This window comes from Lagopus leucura, unplaced genomic scaffold (assembly GCF_019238085.1).
Source record: "Lagopus leucura isolate 7727_CA_CO unplaced genomic scaffold, USGS_WTPT01 Super-Scaffold_100157, whole genome shotgun sequence".
Lineage (NCBI taxonomy): Eukaryota > Metazoa > Chordata > Aves > Galliformes > Phasianidae > Lagopus > Lagopus leucura.
In genome coordinates, this window is record NW_024962334.1 from 17,108,344 (window position 1) to 17,127,667 (window position 19,324).

Consider the following 19,324-nt stretch of genomic DNA (forward strand, 5'->3'; position numbering starts at 1 on the left):
TGGTAGATGGGAAAATACATCGTAGCCTTAAGTTTTGTTATTAACATCAAAATACACGTGCAGAGAAACCCTAAGTCATACACGTGCAAGGAAAAGCATGTATTCTGTGGGAGAAGTTTATTACTCTGATGATCTGACTACAGGAGACAGGACTGACCTGGCCTGGCTATGACAGTTAACCTTCCCAAAGCAGCCTGTATGATGCTGTTGTTTGGTGGCTTACAGCAGCACTGACAACACAGCAGTGTTGTGGCTGCTGCTCAACAGTGCTTGCACAGTGTCAAGGCTCTGTGCCCACCTCAGCAAGAAGGCCAGGGGTAGCCAAGAAGCTGCATGGGATACAGCCTGAGTCTCAAATGCAGTGGGTTATTCATACCATATAGCATCATACTCAACAGTAATATCTGAAGTTTTATTCTCTTGGATGTTCACCTTCCAAGGCAGCTGTTCTCAAAGACTGGCTGGACACTGGCATGCTTGTGGGATTTGTCTCGCATAGCCTTTGTTTTTTTCTCTCAGTCTATCCACATAATCACAGAATGGCCAGGGTTGAAAGGGACCTCAAGGATCATGAATCTCCAAGCACCCTGCCACATGCAGGGCCACCAACCTTCACATTTAATACTAGACCAGGCTGCCCAGGGCCCCATCCAACTTGGTCTTGAACACCTCCAGGAACAGGCATCCACAACCTCTCTGGGCAGCCTGTTCCAGCACCTCACCACTCTCTCTGTAAAGAGCTTCCCTCTGACATCCAACCTAAATCTTCCCTCTCTCAACTTAAAACCAACTCCCCTTGTCCAGCTGTTATCAACCCTTTCAAAGAGTTGATTCCCTCCTGTTTATAGGCTCCCTTTAGGTACTGAAAGGCTGCAATTAGGTCACCCCACAGCCTTCACTTACTAAACAGTCTTTCTCACAACCCATGAGTTTTCTTGCTTTTCCTGTTCCTATTCCCTCCCCTTGACCTGCAGAGAGTGGGAGAAACAGGGAAGCAAGCAGCTGTCAAAGCAAGCAGCTGGAAGCAAGCCAGGGTCAACCCACCATACATGGCACCAACAAGGTCCTTTCCAGCCCTATTTTCAGCTAATAGAAAACATCACTAGCCCTTTCTTGGGACTAATACCACTGTCCTTTATGTGTGTAAAGACAAATAAAAATATAGAGAAAAAAAAACAATCAAGTGCTCCAGAGCAAGCAATGATATGGGGCAAATATCTGACTAAGGAAACTTCCCAGAAGAAGCTGAATTGGTGTTATGTTCTCATCACTTTGATACTAACCCTGCATATGCTTCTGCAAGCAGCAGAAAGAATTTCAGATTCCTAAATTAAGTGTCTTTTTACCACGCTGTTCAACAGATGTGTTGCCAAAGCAGTTCCAATCTTTTTCCTCAGTAAGCTTGAAGCTTCCATTTGTTTTGTCTAATCAGTCACAGTCCAGATTGTTTTTTCTAGACTTTGCTTATATTACTGCAGTCAGAAAATAAGTGCCCAACAATATCCCAAGGAAAGATCACTCTCCATATTTGCCTTGAGACATTTTTCCCCAAGGTACTGACAGAGACCCAGAGTTCAAAGCCTCCGGCTCCTATCAAAAGTAACAAATTAATTCTCACTTGTAAACAAAATCACAGTCTGTGAATCCCCCAGGCAGAGATTTCACCAGTTTAAGTAACCAGACTTTACAAGGTCGCCTTCCTTAAGTTTTTTGTTTTTATACATAATTCTAATGTTCTAACTTTGTTCTACAATCAAAAGAAAAAAAACCTCAAGAAAATAATAGAATTAGTTTTTATCTTATTTTCTTACAATCAGTAGAAAAACATGGCAGTAACACAGCTTGAATCCTGACCAGGAATTGTGGCATAAACTCTCTCTCGGTGAATTTCAGAGCTGAATACTCAGAACTTCACTTTGCAGAATATTTTCCAATTCAAACTATTCAGAATGATCTGCTAAGGACCATTCAGATCAACTGGATTGTATCAATTCTGAACACCACATACAATCACTGAACGGTTATTTGTTCATTTTCATCTCTTACAAACCACAATCCCCGTCCTGCAGAGCACGAAGGAATAATTTAAATACCCACCACGAGATAGCCACAGGTACCTACGTTCAATGCAAGAACTTTATTAATGAATTCAGCCAGCAAGCAATTTCTGTTCATAAAAGGCCAGCTTGAACTCCTTGAAAAGAGAAAAAAGGCATCAAGAGTGAAGAAAATCTTTCTCTCTCCCACACAAAGAAGTCATCAAATCATTCCAATCATTTTCAGAAATAAGAGCTTCTTTTATACAGGTAAAAGAGGTGAATGGAAGGGAAGGAGAATAAATAAAAGAACAAAATAAGGGGAAATGGTTTTAAACTATAAGAGGGGAGATTTAGATTAGAAGTTAAGTGGACATTTTTCACTCAGAGGGCAGTGAGGCCCTGGCCCAGGGATGCCCAGAGAAGCCGTGAATGCTCCATCTCCGGAGGCACTCAAGGCCAGGTTGGATGGTGTCCTGGGCAGCCTGAGCTGGAAGGGAGCAGCCCTGCCCACGGCAGGGGGTTGGGCGAGATGAATTTTAAGGTCCTTTCCAACCTAAGCCATTCTATAGTTCTAGTAGGCTAATTTGGGGAAGAATAATTCCAAGCACATTTGTCAAAACTAGAAGGTTTCATCTAAACCAAAAAGGAATGGTGTCAGCAATTTCATTCTTTTCTATAACTCCCTGTACATTAATAGTTGGAGAAAAGCTGTTAACAACTGAATAGCACACAGTTTAAAATGACGAATCCTTTGTGGAAGAAATTGTAGGAAGACTGTACATTGAAATAAGAACACAACAGAAAGTGATTATACTTAAATAGTGAATGAGGGTAAAAAAGAACAGATATTTAAACAATGTAGACAAACAAGATGGAGACACTAGAATTCCAAACTCTCTGTGTGGATACTGATGTGACATATTTCAGAAACTCACTGAAGTCAGTGCGAAATTACTGCCAGCACAGTTCATGAGGACAGAGCAGGCTTTGAGCAACACAGAAGAGTTGTGTTACAGGTGAAGGGTAGCTTACAAGTAAATCAGATATGATTAATCAGATAAATATGGTTCCAAGATCTCAAGAAATCTTTTAAGCTATACATTACGAATATTTACTTTATAGGACAGGAAGCTTCAAAAATTAAACAAATATCATACACCATAACACCTATCTACCAAAGGAGTCTATTCAGTTGATCCTGCCCATTGCACTAAGTAGAACCTTATGAGCTAAGACCCAGAAAATGACACACATTTTATTCTGCTACCTTTTAAAATAAAAGATTGCAAAAACAGAGTCATGAAGCGATACAAAACATACACAGACATCACAAGATGTACAACAAAAGAAAGGGAGCTATGCATATGGTAAAAAAATAAAACTGCATTATCCTTTTTATTGTTCTGAGCTAGCAACACAGGTCACCTATTAGAACAGAAATAGCAAGCAGATCAGAAAAGACTCCCTGCAGCCTCACACACAGAAATGAAAAGGGAAAAAAAATAACGTGTGAATGGAATTCAAAGCAAAGGAGTTGTATGAAGCCACCTGAAAAGACAGCCTTTTTATTGAGTGCTTCTTTCCTTCTGTTTGAAAATCTACCGTATTCCCTTCAGTAATTGTTAACAAACGCATCTTTGATTACTGTTCTGTCTCTGAGAATGATTTCTGAGACCTTAAGTTACAAATCAAGACCTTTCAGAACATCATGCAGTGCAAAGAGCTTCTCATCCCTAATAAGATTTGCATCAACTGAAGAACATATTGATGTGAAAATTTGCACGTAGCCTCTTACAAGTTTCAAAATAACTTGATGAATTTCTGAATTTGTTTAGTATTAGTGGTTAAAGTTACAGCTCAATATCACACCTAACAATGGTGGCTTTTCTGAAATTCTTACATGTAAACAAACCAGTTACAAAATCCAAGGAGGTGTCACCTTCCACCAATCGGTTACTATGCATGTTGAAATACAATGTCAGATGTGGGATGAGATAACAACATACTCAGTAACAGTCTTAATTCCAAGCCTCCCAAGAGTTCTAGTACATTTCATACCATGTTTTACAGTAACAAATTGCATTAAACTGATGATTTCCTGGAGGCAGGCAGAAACAGCTTTTCATTGCTGATTTAAAACAAATAACAAGTTTGGCAAGCGACACAAACAACAGAGATGGAAATAAGGAAGTTTCAAGCAGCACAATTTCTGTCTCGCAAGGCTGCAGCTGACATAACATTCAGAACAACCACAGACAGAGGGAACAGAATTCTCTCATACAGTTAATAAACACGTTGATGGATGAGAACATTTCTGACTCCTGAGCAGTTCTACAACTTAAGACAAAAATCCACATATTTTAATTTCTCTGAAGAGTTGCCTCTCTCCCTTTCTTCAACGTAGCAGGTACAAGAATGGCATTCCTACTTGTTTTCCCACTGTAATAAGGGAAAAAAAAGTGGGGTTTTCTTCCTGGGACAGTCACAAAATTCATTTTAAAGTAGGAAAACAAGATGCATTATATGAAAACAACATATTATTGTGACTACATTAACAAGTGAATCTTAAAAACTAGAAAAAAGAACTATTTTCAAACAGAGATATAGGAAATGCCAAATAAATTTCATACATGTTACCTTAAGAGAAGATGATTTGACAAATTACAGAGGGATTTTGCTGCTGCTCAAAAACTGCCTCTCTCAGTAGGATCTCTCAAGACACTTTCTAGCAAGAAACGTACTGGCATTTCAGGAGGAAAACATGAACAAACAAAGCACAAAGTACTGGTATGTGTTGTACTTAGTACTTATGCTCCTTTATCGTGATGAAATCATTTATGAGCTGCCAAAGTTGTAGGTAAAGGACTCAAAAATATATCGCCTCATTCCATCACATTATCCGAGGCCTGAAAAACATCCTCATCAGCCACCAAAAATCCTTAATATCTTTCACCAGCTCTCAAAAAACACCCTACCACTTAGCAAAGAGAACATAGGCAACATTAGCATTTAAAATATCGCTACTGATTATTGCATGTAACTCTTTTATTTCACTAGTAACTGTTTTCAAGAATGCAAGTGTGACTGCCCTCAGCTGTCTGTGAAATCATTGCCTTTCCCCTCATTACCAGCACAGAAATCTGCTAACATTCTCCAGCCGCTGGCTTCAGAAACCTTGGACTTATATTTAAGTTCCTGCCAAGTTGTTGGCCTGTACTAATAAAGAACTATTTTTTCCCCTTTATACTGTAACAAATTAAGATCTTTTAATTGATTCTTTTCTTGTCTGTCAAGAACAGCATTTTAAGGATTTCTAACTATTAGAACTCTTTTTTTAACCCGCATACTTTAGCTCCTCACAGCTCTGTATCTGGTTGTAAGTTTTGAGAATGCTGTAAATCTATTTATCCTAGCTTCTTTTCTCCAGAGAGATTTTCATAGTCAGACAAATAGAAGCTTTGCACTCCTGATTCCTGTTATACTAAAGAATGCCGACAAAGCCTGTGGGGCCTCTATTTTAACACAAATCAGAAATTAATCACTCCCAAACTGCTGAAACAAATAGATTAAGTAAAGTATAGGATCAATTTAAAGAGCTCTTAACATTTTTTTGTAAATATAACTAAGCATTAAACAATCAATTCCAGAATTAATTAAATAGCTGCTAAGAGAGCAAGTTTCAACTACAATGTTGGCACCTTGCTAACCCTGCTAATCACATAAAAATAAATCAAGAAAACAAAACAATAAGGTGCAACTTGATAAAAAAAACTAAAATGCATTATCAATATTCTATTATCTAACATTATCTGCCCGCCATAACAGCTGTCTGTGTAATTATCATATGTTCTTCCATCTCGTGGTGTTTTCTTAAACCCCTTCTGGATCATTATATCTGAGAATCTCCACTTGAACTTAAATTTTGTATGTATTCATATATTCCTATGCCAGGAACTTGAAAATATGGCGCATATGCAGAATGGCATAAAATCAGATCAGTTAATTTTCACAAGCTATGCTTTTTTTTTTTTTAATGCTTTTTTTTTTTTTTTTAATTTCACAGTTTTGTAGACTTTGTGATATTAGAATGTTCAGAGTCAGGCAGTGCTGTGGGAAAACATAACAGGAATGCAAAACATGCACTTCACATACTTCATCTCAAAGAGTTTTGTTACAGTCAACACAAGAAATTAAGGACATAGGAGGTAAGCAGAAGAGTGCGCGCTGTCTAGAACAACTAGGAGATCAACAAAGCAAGAAAAGTCAGCTACAAAGTCCCAGAAAGGTCAAGGATAATCTGATAATTTCATGAGGGTTTACTGGAAGTTAACTTTATGGGCAGAAATATTCTACACTACTGATTTTGTTCTAAATACAGCCACAGTTTGGGGATAGGGAAAGTCATGAAGGGTAAAGAGCTGATCAGTGCCGGGCCAATACTGCTCATAAGACAACAACCTACAAGGGCCTCCAGAAGCCTCTTAGCGATGTCTTCTAGATAACTAAAAAGAGGAAGGTCTCCATTGCACAGTGGAGAATTACACAAGGTTTTGAAATCAACTGACCTAAGAGTTCACTCTGAATCATGTTTTTGAGAATTCCTGGAACAAAGAAGTACACAAACCGAAGGGCCTACCTGGGCTATGATCAAAGCAGAAAACAGAAGTATGCAAAAGAAACCCTTGACATATTCCCATCAACCACTATTAAGTGCTGCGGATCAGACGTTTAAAATAAGGAAGGGTTATGAGGAATGCCTTTCTAGTGTAAAGAACTGTATTATATGCATTTTGAAGCAATAAGCAGATAAAAAACTATGCAATTACACATATTTTGCAACGTCAAGAAAAAGTATCGTTTGCTGTACAGGAATACTAAACCAATTTTGAGTACCATTAACACCATATTGTAACTAGTAAGTAGCTACAAGATACTGTAAGATCTTAATAAGATAGCGCGCATGGAAGTAAGAAGGGCATACAATTTACTTTGAGGCTACTGACTCGAATCATCAACTTTCAAAGATGCAGGCTGTATTCCCAAATCACTCATTTCACTTTGGGAAGAGCAAGGAGTCACCTTCACTATAAATAATTTTGACTCTTGTAAAGTTTAAAGATACAGAAAAGAAAAGAAAAGTTCTCAGCCAAACAGAAGGAAACATAACATGGCTCTGTGTTTCTGTTTCATACACAAAACAATTTCACTTGTATTTATTTTAGACTATTTAGACTTTTAACAGCTACACTTTATCATAACAGAAAGCATCAGAAAATACTTGGTATTATCTCAGCCTCAAGCACGCTTAGTGAAGTACTGTGAGCAACTATTGAATTAATATTCAAAATCTATTTCACGGTGAACTATTAGGCATCATGCTAAACCACAAAGTGGAGTTTTCTCTGGAAAAGACACATTCAGTTTTTGGTATAATATCATGTAATTTTACCAACTTTACTTGAAACAAAACAAGATTCACGCTAAGTTCAGTAATTAATTATTCACTTCAGAATATTTCCAATGCATGCAGGGATTGTTTGCAGACTGTACTATAAATCTAAAACCGTAACCTAACTGAAAATAATAATACAAGGTTCTTAGATCTGTGGCAAGTGGTTAATTTTGCAAATTAATTTTTAGAAGCCAGGCCTTTAACCACGAGGCTCTTTCCTTTAAAATCTGCCCTCATCTTCCTCCCCTAAGTGATTATAGAAAATGTTATATATATCCACCACGGGCAGAGTTGAATTTGAGATTCGACAGAGAAGAATATACTTGTTGCAGCTGACCACACTGAAAGTATAGGATTGAGATAGTTATGTTTAGATAGTTATGGTTTTGGTTTTTTTTTTTTTTAATTAACATAAATATAAAAATCATCAGCAATTGCCAGGATAGAAATGGTAAATTTTATTTTGGTGAGACAGAGACCTCTAAACTACCATTTGGGACACTAAGCTCAATAATTCGGAAATATTATCTTCCATACGTAAGATGGAAGTGTTAATCCATGTTATGTTCTATTCCTGTTATTTGAATGCTTATTACTTTCAGGTAGAAGAAAAACAGCATGTAATCAGACATTTTAAAGCAAGAAGTAGAATTACCTGAAGCTTAGAAGCATAAAGATAACATTTCTCACAAAGATGCTCAAAAATATTATGATTCAAGCACTGAACTTTGTCACAAAAGTAGACACAGGAGCATGAAAATTCAAGAATGACAACAACAGAAGGGTCTTCCACTGTCTCACCACAGCTGACTGAGAAGCAAAAACCTAACAAAAGTTACTCCCTCTCTTCTATAGCCTGAAAGTTCTGAATAAGGAAGAAATAAAACAAAGCAACCTGATTTTCCAAAGGAAATTAAAAAAAAAAAGAAAGAAAGAAAAAAAAAGATACTCCTACATAACCCTAACAAAGACTCAAGACATCAATCTACCAGATTTGTTGCAACACTTCTATTTTCAGCAGCTTAAGTGTCAAAGTGTTGGGATTTCCTTCTGAGATAATGCTGTTGTATCAATCCTGTGGGAGTAAAAAACTTGTGGCTATTTTTACCTTTTACTGCTCACTGCAACCTTTCAATAACTTTTTAATCCTCAACTGAATTCTTCTCTGAAGATGAAGCATTTGATGCTCTCATATTTTCAGGAAGCTAACTGAGCTTGCTATTTTATCTTACACATGTTTCCTAAAGGCTAGAAATGCCTTGTTGGCTCTTCTGGATTCTGATGGAGACAACCTGGAAGACCCCCACATACTGTAAAAGTGAAAGGAATAAAAAATTTGGGTAAAGCAATCCATTGCATGAGTACTGGACAAGACTCTGAAAATCCAAAAACCTAACATCACATTTATAAAAACAAGGTCTTTCCTCATTCTTTAATACTGAGTAGATTATTTTAAAAGCATCTTTATCACTACTATATTTTTCAGCTTTGTGCAACGTCCACGCCATTTTATTCTGTTAATATGCAAAGAAGTGCACTCAACCATAGCTAGAAGCTAGATGTACTAATCAGCAATCTCTTCTGTCCTCAGTAACATAAAAAGACTTTCATAACATATTAAAAAAATTTCTAACAGACCTTCAGCCTCAAATAGAGATGTTAATGCCAACCATTTCCAACACAACAAGCACCATCACCAGCAAAGACATCCTTATACAGCTCTTCAAAGGGAAAGTAAATGGCTTTAACAGCGGTCCTCCATTACCAATTAGTGGCATTTAAATCTTTCATGCTGACAACACTCAAAAGTAATAAATTACAATACAATTTAGTATCACAACTAAATACGGCAATATTCTTTACCCTGGAAAAGAAAAAGATGACAAAGATCAAGTATGACAAACACCTTTTGACTCACATAGAATACAGAAAGCAAGGACAAGACAATTGTTTACTTGATATCCCTTCATTCGTGTGTTAGGTAGCAAACAAGTAGGTACCACATAAAACCAGGCAGAAAGGCACTTCTCACAGCACTTTGTTAAAAAACTGCCATAGGATGTTAAAGCAGTGTTAAGCTTAGAAAAGCCAACCTGGTCTTTGACAATGGATTACTAAGCACAAAGACGTCTTCAACTCCAAATGTCTGGGAGCAGATGTCAGGAAAGGATGCTTTACCTACTCATCTTTCTCATAGGAGTCACAGCTGGAGGCCAGCTAATATACCAGATGGACTTCTCTTCTCACCCAGCCTTTCCTAAATTCACAAGGGCTGACAACATATGAAGAGGGTTTCAGGAAAGGATACAAGAACAGATGCACCTGCCCTAAACTGTGCAGGCAGCTTTCTCTGTAAGCATGGGCCTCAACCCTGTGGGACTTCAGGCCACCGTGAATGGCCAACAGCCTTGCACAGGAACCTCAACCCAGGATTTTATTACTCCTTTCTGGGGATTCACAGACACGAACCACTGCTCTACTGCACATAGAGCTCTGCTCTCCTCTCAGATCTTGCTGGGTACAGAAGGATCCCCAGAGCAGAGAGGAAGAGCAGAGCATGGCCAGCCCATGGTGGCTGTTGCTCAAGAACAAAAAACAAAGGTGTGTGAGGGACAAGACCAAAGAAGGGAAGCAGTGAACAACCAGGGGGACACCGTAGGACAAGGTGACAACATGGAATCAGGCCAAGCAGTAAGTACAGTGAAAGACTAACTTCAGGAATTCTTCCACAGTCTCACTTCTAAATCCACAAAATACCAAAAGACAACACTCACAACTAAATATTCAGTGTCTTCATACCATAACAACTCTCTTTGGCTAGATTTTATTCAGGTTGGCCATTCACCAAAGAAGGAGCAAGTATGAGGCACAGAGTGCATGTTAGTCAAGCAGAGGAACAAAACAGCACTGGAAGCCTCAAACAACAGCTGTGAGATGTGGCACTGCGCTTCCTGCAAATGGGGAGAGTCAGGCTCTGGCCAACCAGGTACTTCCAACAGCTGTAAAATGCTTCTGAGGGCTCTCCAAAAGAAAAAAAAACAACCGTAATCCATCTGAACTCCCAACGCCTTACGTCTTCCATACCTTTTGCACTATGTGGTAGTACTGTACCACACTAAATACCTCCTCTCATTTCACATAACATTAGTCTTTAACTCTTAGAAAACTACTGCAAAAGCCATTTCCAGAATCTATCAGCACATTTAAAAAACAACAACAACAAACCTGATCTAGAGACCACTCTCTATAAGTGACATTTGGTTGATTCAAGAAATTTCCAGAAGCAATTTATTTCCAGCTATCCCTTAGTTTCTTCTGCCTTATTCATGATGATAATGAATGTAGTTGTGAAACAACTAGAAGTATTATTTCAGCAACTCAAAATCTATGCTTTTTTACACAATATTCATGAAAGATACTGATTCTGCCTATCATTTAATAGTGAAAAAATTATCACTGAATATATAAAAAATCTCTTGCTTTTATTAAAAAAATTGTTCCTGTACCATTAACAGGAATTATCTATAACTCAGTAAACAACCTACAACTATCCTATAAACTCCAACAACAACTTGCAGGAAGAAAGCAATATAAACAATAGCTTTGACAGCAAGTTGCATTCCTGACCCTTTATTCCAAAGGTCCACTTTAATAATACCAAGATCACAAATGGAGCAATGAAATTAGATGCTATCTTTTATTTAAGTAAACAGACATTTACTTTTTTTTTTTTTTTTAAGGATTGCGGTTAGATTAAACTGTTGACAGACAAGATCAAACACTTCTGTCATCAAGATCTAGGCAATGAAGTATGTAAGGCAACCAGGCTTCTCCATCACTGAGAGGTATTTCACAAAGAAAAAACACACAGACTCTGCCAGCCTACATTAAAAAGGTAAAGGACGGGGCTATGTTCAAACAGTGGCAATCACAGAAGCTCAACCAGAAGGAGATCTTGAAAAATCCGTGGAAGTGCTTTCTAACAAAACACCAGCAGTTCTTTTTCTCCTGCAATACTGACTACCATTACAGCACAACATTTGCAGCAATTCCAGCAAAGTTAAGATGATGTTTGTAACAAATATTATGCATATTAGTGTTACCAGCTATGTATTTGTAAGGTATATAGTTCAGATACTAAAATAAAACCCATAAATACATTGCTTTTCTAAAATTAAACATACTGCTTTCCTGAAATTAAATATCTTTATGGTCAAGTGGGAAATCTGGCTTCATAAGTTCTAATGTTTTATTGTACAACAAAAGTCTCAGATCATGAAAAAAAAATTTTTTGTTTGTTTAAAGTCACTTCCTGCCTGCCTGTGCTCCTGAACTATGTACTGTAGTCTCCAGAAAATGAATGTCTGGTATCTGAAAAGACCCCTGATCCCCGATTCCTTCAGATCTACAATCTGATGAACTCTGGGATATTTTATTACTTATTCAAGGGATGAAATGATATCAAAAGAAACCCCAGGGAGCCAACAGAAGCAGAAACAAATCCCATCCTTTTAACCCTCTCAAGGCCGCACTAGTTAGCTCTGTGATCCTCAGGGCAGCCAACTTCCAGTGACAGGCTATAAGATGCTCTTTGCTGACTTGGACATTGATGCTTTGTGAGGCCAAGGTCTAGGAGGGAAGAAAGGGGTGAAATGAGCCATGCTCCTCTTCAGATGCAAGGGACAAAGAGGCCTACCCTGACCTTCTTAACAAGTAACTAGCTAAGTAGAAATGAGAGGGGTGCTGCAGTCCAGAGGATGCACAACACAGCCTTCCAAAGTATTGCTCCAAACGTAACAGCCTGAAGTAAAGACAAATTAGTAAAGTGATGGCATTGACCCCATGCCAGATGTGAAAATTGACTGTAAAGCTTTAAGGATAGACTTTGTAAGCACTGCTAATGAGTAAGGAAAGATGACACTTGCTACTGACTCTCCTTAAAGACATGTAAAACAGCTCCTTCCAGAGCTGCCTTTTTTTATCCCAATCTTGCGATCTATTGAGCATATTCATAAATTCATACTTACTGTCTATTAATTTCATATACTTAAAAATAAAGGCATCTCCTCATAAATATATTTCAGAGTTAGATTCTACAGCATCGTATCGCCCAGTTTACAGGCAGCAAAGAACAAAACCACTGATTTGTAGTTTCACCACGGAGTACTATCACATAAAGAAAAAATAACAAATATTGTACAATGCAAATGGGTTCACATTGAAATCTGGCTATTAATGTGAAGGTGGAAGAGTTGCAGCCATGTTAGAAAGTGAGTCACAATCAGAAATAACCTGATAAATTTAACATATGATCCAAAATAATTAAAACTCAGGCAACAGGACAAGTATGAGCTTTGAAACTCTGTGCAGATCAGTGCTTTCGCTCGTGTGCAAGAATCAGTCCACAGTTCTGCACAGGAGGAACAAAAAGAAAAAGTGATTAAATTGCAAGAGCATCATACCAAAATTGATAGAGTTGATTCTCTAACAAAGTGCTAGACCAGAATAGGCTGACCTCTCAAAGTCTGGTTGAGCCCTATTTCTAAACATGCTTTAATACACATATGCTGCTGCCTTTTGTTTTCCTTTTCATCACTTATGCTAAACACATTATTACATTTCTTCCCATAAAGTCTATCTGCTCATCTGTTTCTATTTAAATTTCCAAATTTTCAACACAATCCCAAACTAGTGTCCAAAGAGAGTAGTTTACAATTCATACACAGTACAGCAGTAAGTGTTAATTTGTCCCTTAAAGACAGACAATCAGCTGATTTTATTTAAAGGAACTCAAAGAAAACTAGTGACAAAATATTAAGACCGACATCAGTATCACCCATGGACCAGCAAAGGCTAGCAAACTATGCAATTAAACTTGAACTGCCAACCTCAGTTCTATATATATATATATATATTTTTAATCTTCTGTGAATGCAAGCAAATCATGTGAGCAATCCATTATCCCTGAGCCATGGGTAGGGAAGGTAGGAAACCACCACTCTAATTCCTAGTTGTAACAAAGTCTAAACTGATAGTTCTACATTTGATCAAGTCTGGTAATAGGCATGAACAAAAAAAAACTCATCAGGTGTTCATAATTATTTTAAAATACCATTTATTGGTTTTTCACATAACAGACTGAACATGTTTTATGGATATTCTAAGGATTTGGGAGCAGAGGGTGTGAAGGAGTTGTTACTATGCACAGTAGCCAAGCTCTTCATACAGTCAATAGAAATAGGCAGATAAGCTCTTCCAGAAGAGAAGTCAGACAAGCTAAATTCATCCAAATTAAGCTCTCTCTCCAAGTCATCTCTTGGGGGGGGGGGGGGGAGGGAAAGTTTTCTTTTCACTGGCTATAGTAGGTAAACAAACTAAACTACATGCTGAACGAGGAGAAAGTGAAAATCCTTGTGTCTCTGTTTCTATGAACACATTCTCTTTTCCTCTTTTTTTTTTTAAATAGTGTTAATCCAAGCAAAGTTTTGATTACTGCAGTCTAGATAAAGCACTAAGGCAAACAAAAATATATACCAAATACAATGCACCACACAATCACTCAATGGCTGTGCCACAAGACACTTCACAGCGCAGCCTCACTGTTAAAAAGCAGCACACTGCCTAATATGTGTGTGTGTGTGTATTCAGTTTACATACACTTTATCCAAAAACCAATAATAGTAACAATAAAATAAAAATTTAGAAAGAGCTACTATGTGTCAACTATTGTTTGAGAATTCAATTCATGTAACATTGCTAAAAATGGTTATACAGTAAGTAGTAGAGGATGAAACAGAAGAAACACTTATCAAAAGGTGCTTGTAACCTTCTGCAATGTAGATAGGAAGTGTGACAAATCAAAGAGAAAATAACCCCCAAGAGAAAGCTCCAGGTGCTCACCCACCTCTCCTGCTGTATGACAAACAGTGGCGATGGGATCATGGCTCTAACAGGCATCAACAAGAACAAAACAGACAGCAAAATCCAGAACAGCTCCTCAGAAAACCTCCACTTCCACCATCCAGTTGGAAGCCTGCTCAGAGTAAGATGTAGGAGTAGCTGAACTGCTGCAGACTTGTTTGCTAACGCTTTGATTCTGGCATCAACTCAGTTAACACGTGTGTGTGAGTGAATGATCCTCCACTGCTGGGACATTTGTAATGTCTTTCCTCCACACAGACCTTGTGGAACTGCGAAGAATAAAGCTCATACAATAGGTTTTTGTTCCCAAGCGGAAAGGGTGTGGAGCAAGAAAGCACAGGCTAGTTTTCTTTCTTTTCCCTACACGACTGTTTTCTTTGAACTTGAGGAGCCTCAGCACCTTTGAGCCCATCAGTGCTCAGCCAAGTTTAGCTGAAAATCTCCAGCACATCTAAGGCACAAATGCCCATATATCTATAAAAAACAATATCACTTCACAGGTTTCTTCTCCAATATCAAAGGTGGCTGAATATCACATAATTTCATATACTTTAAACTGATTCCAACAACCTAACTTCTTTATACCCTTCTAGGTGGAAACTGAAAGCATGTGATCTATTCCTGGATCTCCACCAGGACATGCTAACGTGCCATTTTAGCTAAGGTAATTTAGGGCTTCAGAAAATCGAGATCTACTAAAAATATTGCCTTAGAGTTTACTGTAAATGCAAATACAGAGGTATATAAAAAGCTTTAAAGCTATCACCGTAGGAGAAAATACTGCATAACATTCTCCGTATTTCATATTTTGTACGCCCCTTACAAACAGGTATACAGTACCAACCGGAGAGCACAGAGGACTGAATGAGATAATGGCATCTATTGGTATGTTGATTTGAAAAAAAGAAAACTCTGTTGCATATGCTACAGGACTCCCTAACTGTAGACACAGACATAAGAACAACCAATTTCAAAAGCAAAGCTCTGTTGTGAATTACAGCCAAGAAAATCTGCCTGCTCAATTTGATTCCTCTCTTCTCACAGGCATTAGAACTTACAGAGTTGCCAATGACCAACAACTGCCTGATTTCACAAACTGAAAGCTTACGTTCACAGTCAGGCAGAGAGGAAAGAAAGAAAGAAAATAAATACAAGAGAGATATAAATTTGCTTAAGTTATCAGCCTAGAAATTTATTGACACTAAGATCATTATTACTATATGAAAAAAAGAAAAAAAACAAGCCCACACCTGGACTTTGCTTCCAGACACATGCTGCCCACACAACACCTGGCCACTTTTCTTCATTTATTTCTCACTGTTGTCTTCCCAGACAAGTGGGGTTGCTCCTAAGTGTGTCTCTTCTTAGTACTTTAACACCTCTCCTAATACATTCATTCCTTCACACTGCTGGGTCTCCTTCTGTCTAGGTCTACAGTTTTGACAAGGTGTGAGGTTCTCTGAGTGGTTTGTATTTCCCTGGAGGTCCCTGGAAGCAGGCAGCTGAGGAAACACGCAGACCACAAGTCATCTGCCTTCTTAAAGTGCCTCAAAGGCTCACCATCTCTAAATCTTTTTAAGAGAGATGCGAAAGAACCCCGCAAGAAATAAAGCAAGCCCACTGCCAATTACCACAGCAGCTGAGAGAAGCTCACAGGATGTTTACATTCACTTTCAGCTGCAAGATGGACTCACTGTAAATTAATTTTATAGAAAATTGTTAAGGACTACTGTAGGAAATTACATTATAGAAGGCACAGACAGTTGCCTCAAGAAAAGTGTTATGGAAAACCATAATACTGACCCAAAAAATAAAGAAAAAAGGCATTAGGTACAAGTATCTGGTATGTAAATTAGTTCACAAATTAGGTCTCTGAAGAGCCTAAAGCCTACGAATGTACCATGCATCATCACTGCCACCTCTGAAAACAAATCAGACTCTCATAAACTGAAGGCAGCAAACTGAAAATGCACATCGCTATAAACACAGCCCTCAGGTTTGGTTCAGTAACAGCAAGCACTGAAACTAGACTATGCCACAAAAACTGTTCAGAATTAATGGCACAGTCTTTAATAGAGCTTATATATCAGAGTGAAAGGCCAAGTAAACTACCATGACCGTCTTAGTTTTCCCAGTAACAGTGACCCTATCACCCATCATCATCCTGGAAGGCATCATCCTCAAAGAGGAAACACTCTTGTCCCAATGAAAAAATAAAAACCCAAAATGATGCAGGAGCAGAAAATAAATAAAAGGAAAAAATATGGAACCAGTAAAAAAAAAAAAAATAATAAAAATAAAAAGAAGGAATAGAAGATGCAAATAAGGGTTAAAAAGAAGCAACAGGGAAAAAAAAAAGTGACTACTCTGAGAAGTGTCCTGAAAATGGACAGAAATGGTCAACCAATGGAAGCACAGATTACAAACAGAATAAGATATACTGCGATGGCCCAATTTCTGTGAACAAACAAGCACTTCAGAGGAGTTTAATCTGAACTACTACTCACACACCAATTTTCTGCTTGTAACTCAAAAGTCTACACAGTAATTGGCAGGCAAAACATTTAAAGCATTAGATATCCCATAAATCTGCATTTTAAAAATCAACCAACATCATCCTGTATTCTGCACAGAAGTATGAGAACTGTGTTTGCACGGCACGGAGCAGTTTCCTCAGATTACTCCTTACATTCCTTAAGAGCAGTTTTACATCATTTATGTAAGTAACTAAAACTCCAGGAACGCTCCTGAAAAATAGATTACATTTTACTTTTTTCCCCACTCTGCTTTATACACTTCTGCTCTGCAAGAGCAGACAACAAGGAGCACATTAAGGTTTACCATTCACGCCAGATTTTCCAAAAGGTTTCATATTGAAAATGAGGTACCTACACAACCTGATTCAAACTACCTGCAAACTGCTGAAGCAAGCAGACGAAAGATATTCAGCATGTGTGAAGTAATTTTCCCAGAAGCATTAAAAGAGTCGTATCTAAAATAAACATGGATCACATAGCTTTAAAAGCATTGCTGCCAGATTTTTCCACTCAATCAATACTAGAAAATTAAGTAATTTTACATTCCAGAGCACTGTAATTTCTGTAGAAACAAGAACCTTGACTTAGGTGTTCATGAAACAATGCAAGCCAGATTTCCTTATCTCATGCTTAATTTCAGTATATCCCATCCCTACGTACTGTCCTTGGCTGGTCACCGAAGTAGCTGAAGGCTGCTGTAACCAAATTGTAAATAATAAAATAGTATTATGGCACATTGCACGCTGCAAGCAATGTATTACCCTTCTTGGGCTATCACAGATAACCCAAAACAATGTTAGGAATTAACAGAGCTGTAAAAAATTGCTGGCAAACCCAGTACGCACCAGGTTACTCCAACACAGAGTTCAGCTGCCTCTCATTTACTGTTGTATTTTCTTTAACTCACACACAAACATACACACCTAGCACCACTGCTTGAACAGGAAGGGTGGGTGCAGGCTGTCAGATGCGTTCCGCTGCTGACTGCCCTTGCTCTCCCCTTGACTTCTAAAGCAAGGTCCAGGAAGCACTGACACAACCTGAGATACAGAACCAGCCCTGCATTTCCACACGTTTTGCTATTATCCTGCTAATGGAACTTCATATGCTGACTTCAGAGATGTATAAATATTTATGCAGACAACAAATCTAGCTTGATTTTGATCTAGCTGATCTTGATTGAACTCAATTCTTAAACACTTGAAGTTGTGTTTTATTCTGTCCTTAGCAGAACCATCAGCACAAATGGACATGCATTCCTATATGTTCTTTCTGCTTTTCCATTGAGTCACAAAAGCTACCCGTAGACAATGTCTCACCTTCCAGAATCAATGGTTTAAGAAAAGAGAACAGTTGTTTGTGTGAACAACTGTATCAACAATCCTCCCATTCTATTTTCCACTTACCTACATTCTACCACTGATGTTTCCCTACTTTTCAAGCACAAACACGAGCATTCAGAATATGCAGAACAAACCATAAACACAGGTTGTTCCTACAGGTGAAACCCAACACAGCCTGCTGTTACATGACAGCCACTTTTAACACAAAGAGCCCCCTGTCCTACCTTCTCCCACCCCCAGCATAGTGAGAGCCACATCTTCATCACTTGCTGTGTGTCTGTCACATGCACAGCCCAAAGGAGTCACAAATTGCTCCGCACAAGTGCCTCCCAAACAACACAGATGCAGCATAATCCCATCCTTCAATGCCAGACTGGTGCCCATGTTGTCATTTCAGAAGCCAGTCAGGCTCCTTCCACACAGGAGTTGCAGTTTTCCTTTGAATAAACCCAAAAGCACAAGTCCCTGCCAGGTGTGGATGTATACGAAGCCATCATTTTCTGCCGTTCACTTCTGACAAAGGGAAAATCAGGTCCCCTCAACGGGAGGGACACACACACACAAAACCAGCAGCATATCCCTTCATGTGGAGCCACATCTCTGCCACACACAGAAGCGAAACCCCGCTGGGAGGAGTGCTGCCCTTACCTTAATGATGCTGCTCCTCCGGGGGATGCCGGGCTTGCCCTCCCGCTGCTGCCCGCAGGGAAACCCTTTCTCCTTGCCGCTGTTCTCGGGGCTTCCGGGGGGCGCGGATCCCGGCTCCTCACCGGCCCCCGCCAGCGCGCAGTCCCCGTTGGAGACGCGGCCACCGGCGCTGTCAAAGCGGACTCTCCCACCGCCGCCTCCGCCGTCCCCGTCGCCAGCCCTGAAGGCCACCTTGCCCTGCAGCGGCCCCGGGGAGCCGGGCAGCCCCCCGCCGCCGCCGCCGAACTCCGCCATCAGCCGCCGGGCTGCAGCAGCGCTGCGCCGCGGTCCCCCTCCCCTCTGCCGCAGCCGCTGCTCGGCGGTGCCGCTCCTTCCGCTTTCTGG

At 39.1% G+C, this 19,324-nt stretch overlaps 1 protein-coding gene across 2 annotated transcripts in view; it reads right to left on the reverse strand.

The window, feature by feature from the left end:
- The window catches only part of PLCL2 (phospholipase C like 2), a 97,715-nt gene extending 78,592 nt beyond the window's left edge, over positions 1-19,123 (reverse strand). The window contains exon 1 of one of the 2 annotated variants that reach the window (XM_042888625.1): positions 18,941-19,123. The gene's annotated coding sequence lies outside the window, so the exon portion shown is untranslated. The remainder of the gene's footprint in view (positions 1-18,940) is intronic. The other variant, XM_042888626.1, reaches the window with a different exon arrangement.
- Positions 19,124-19,324: the final 201 nt, after the last annotated feature.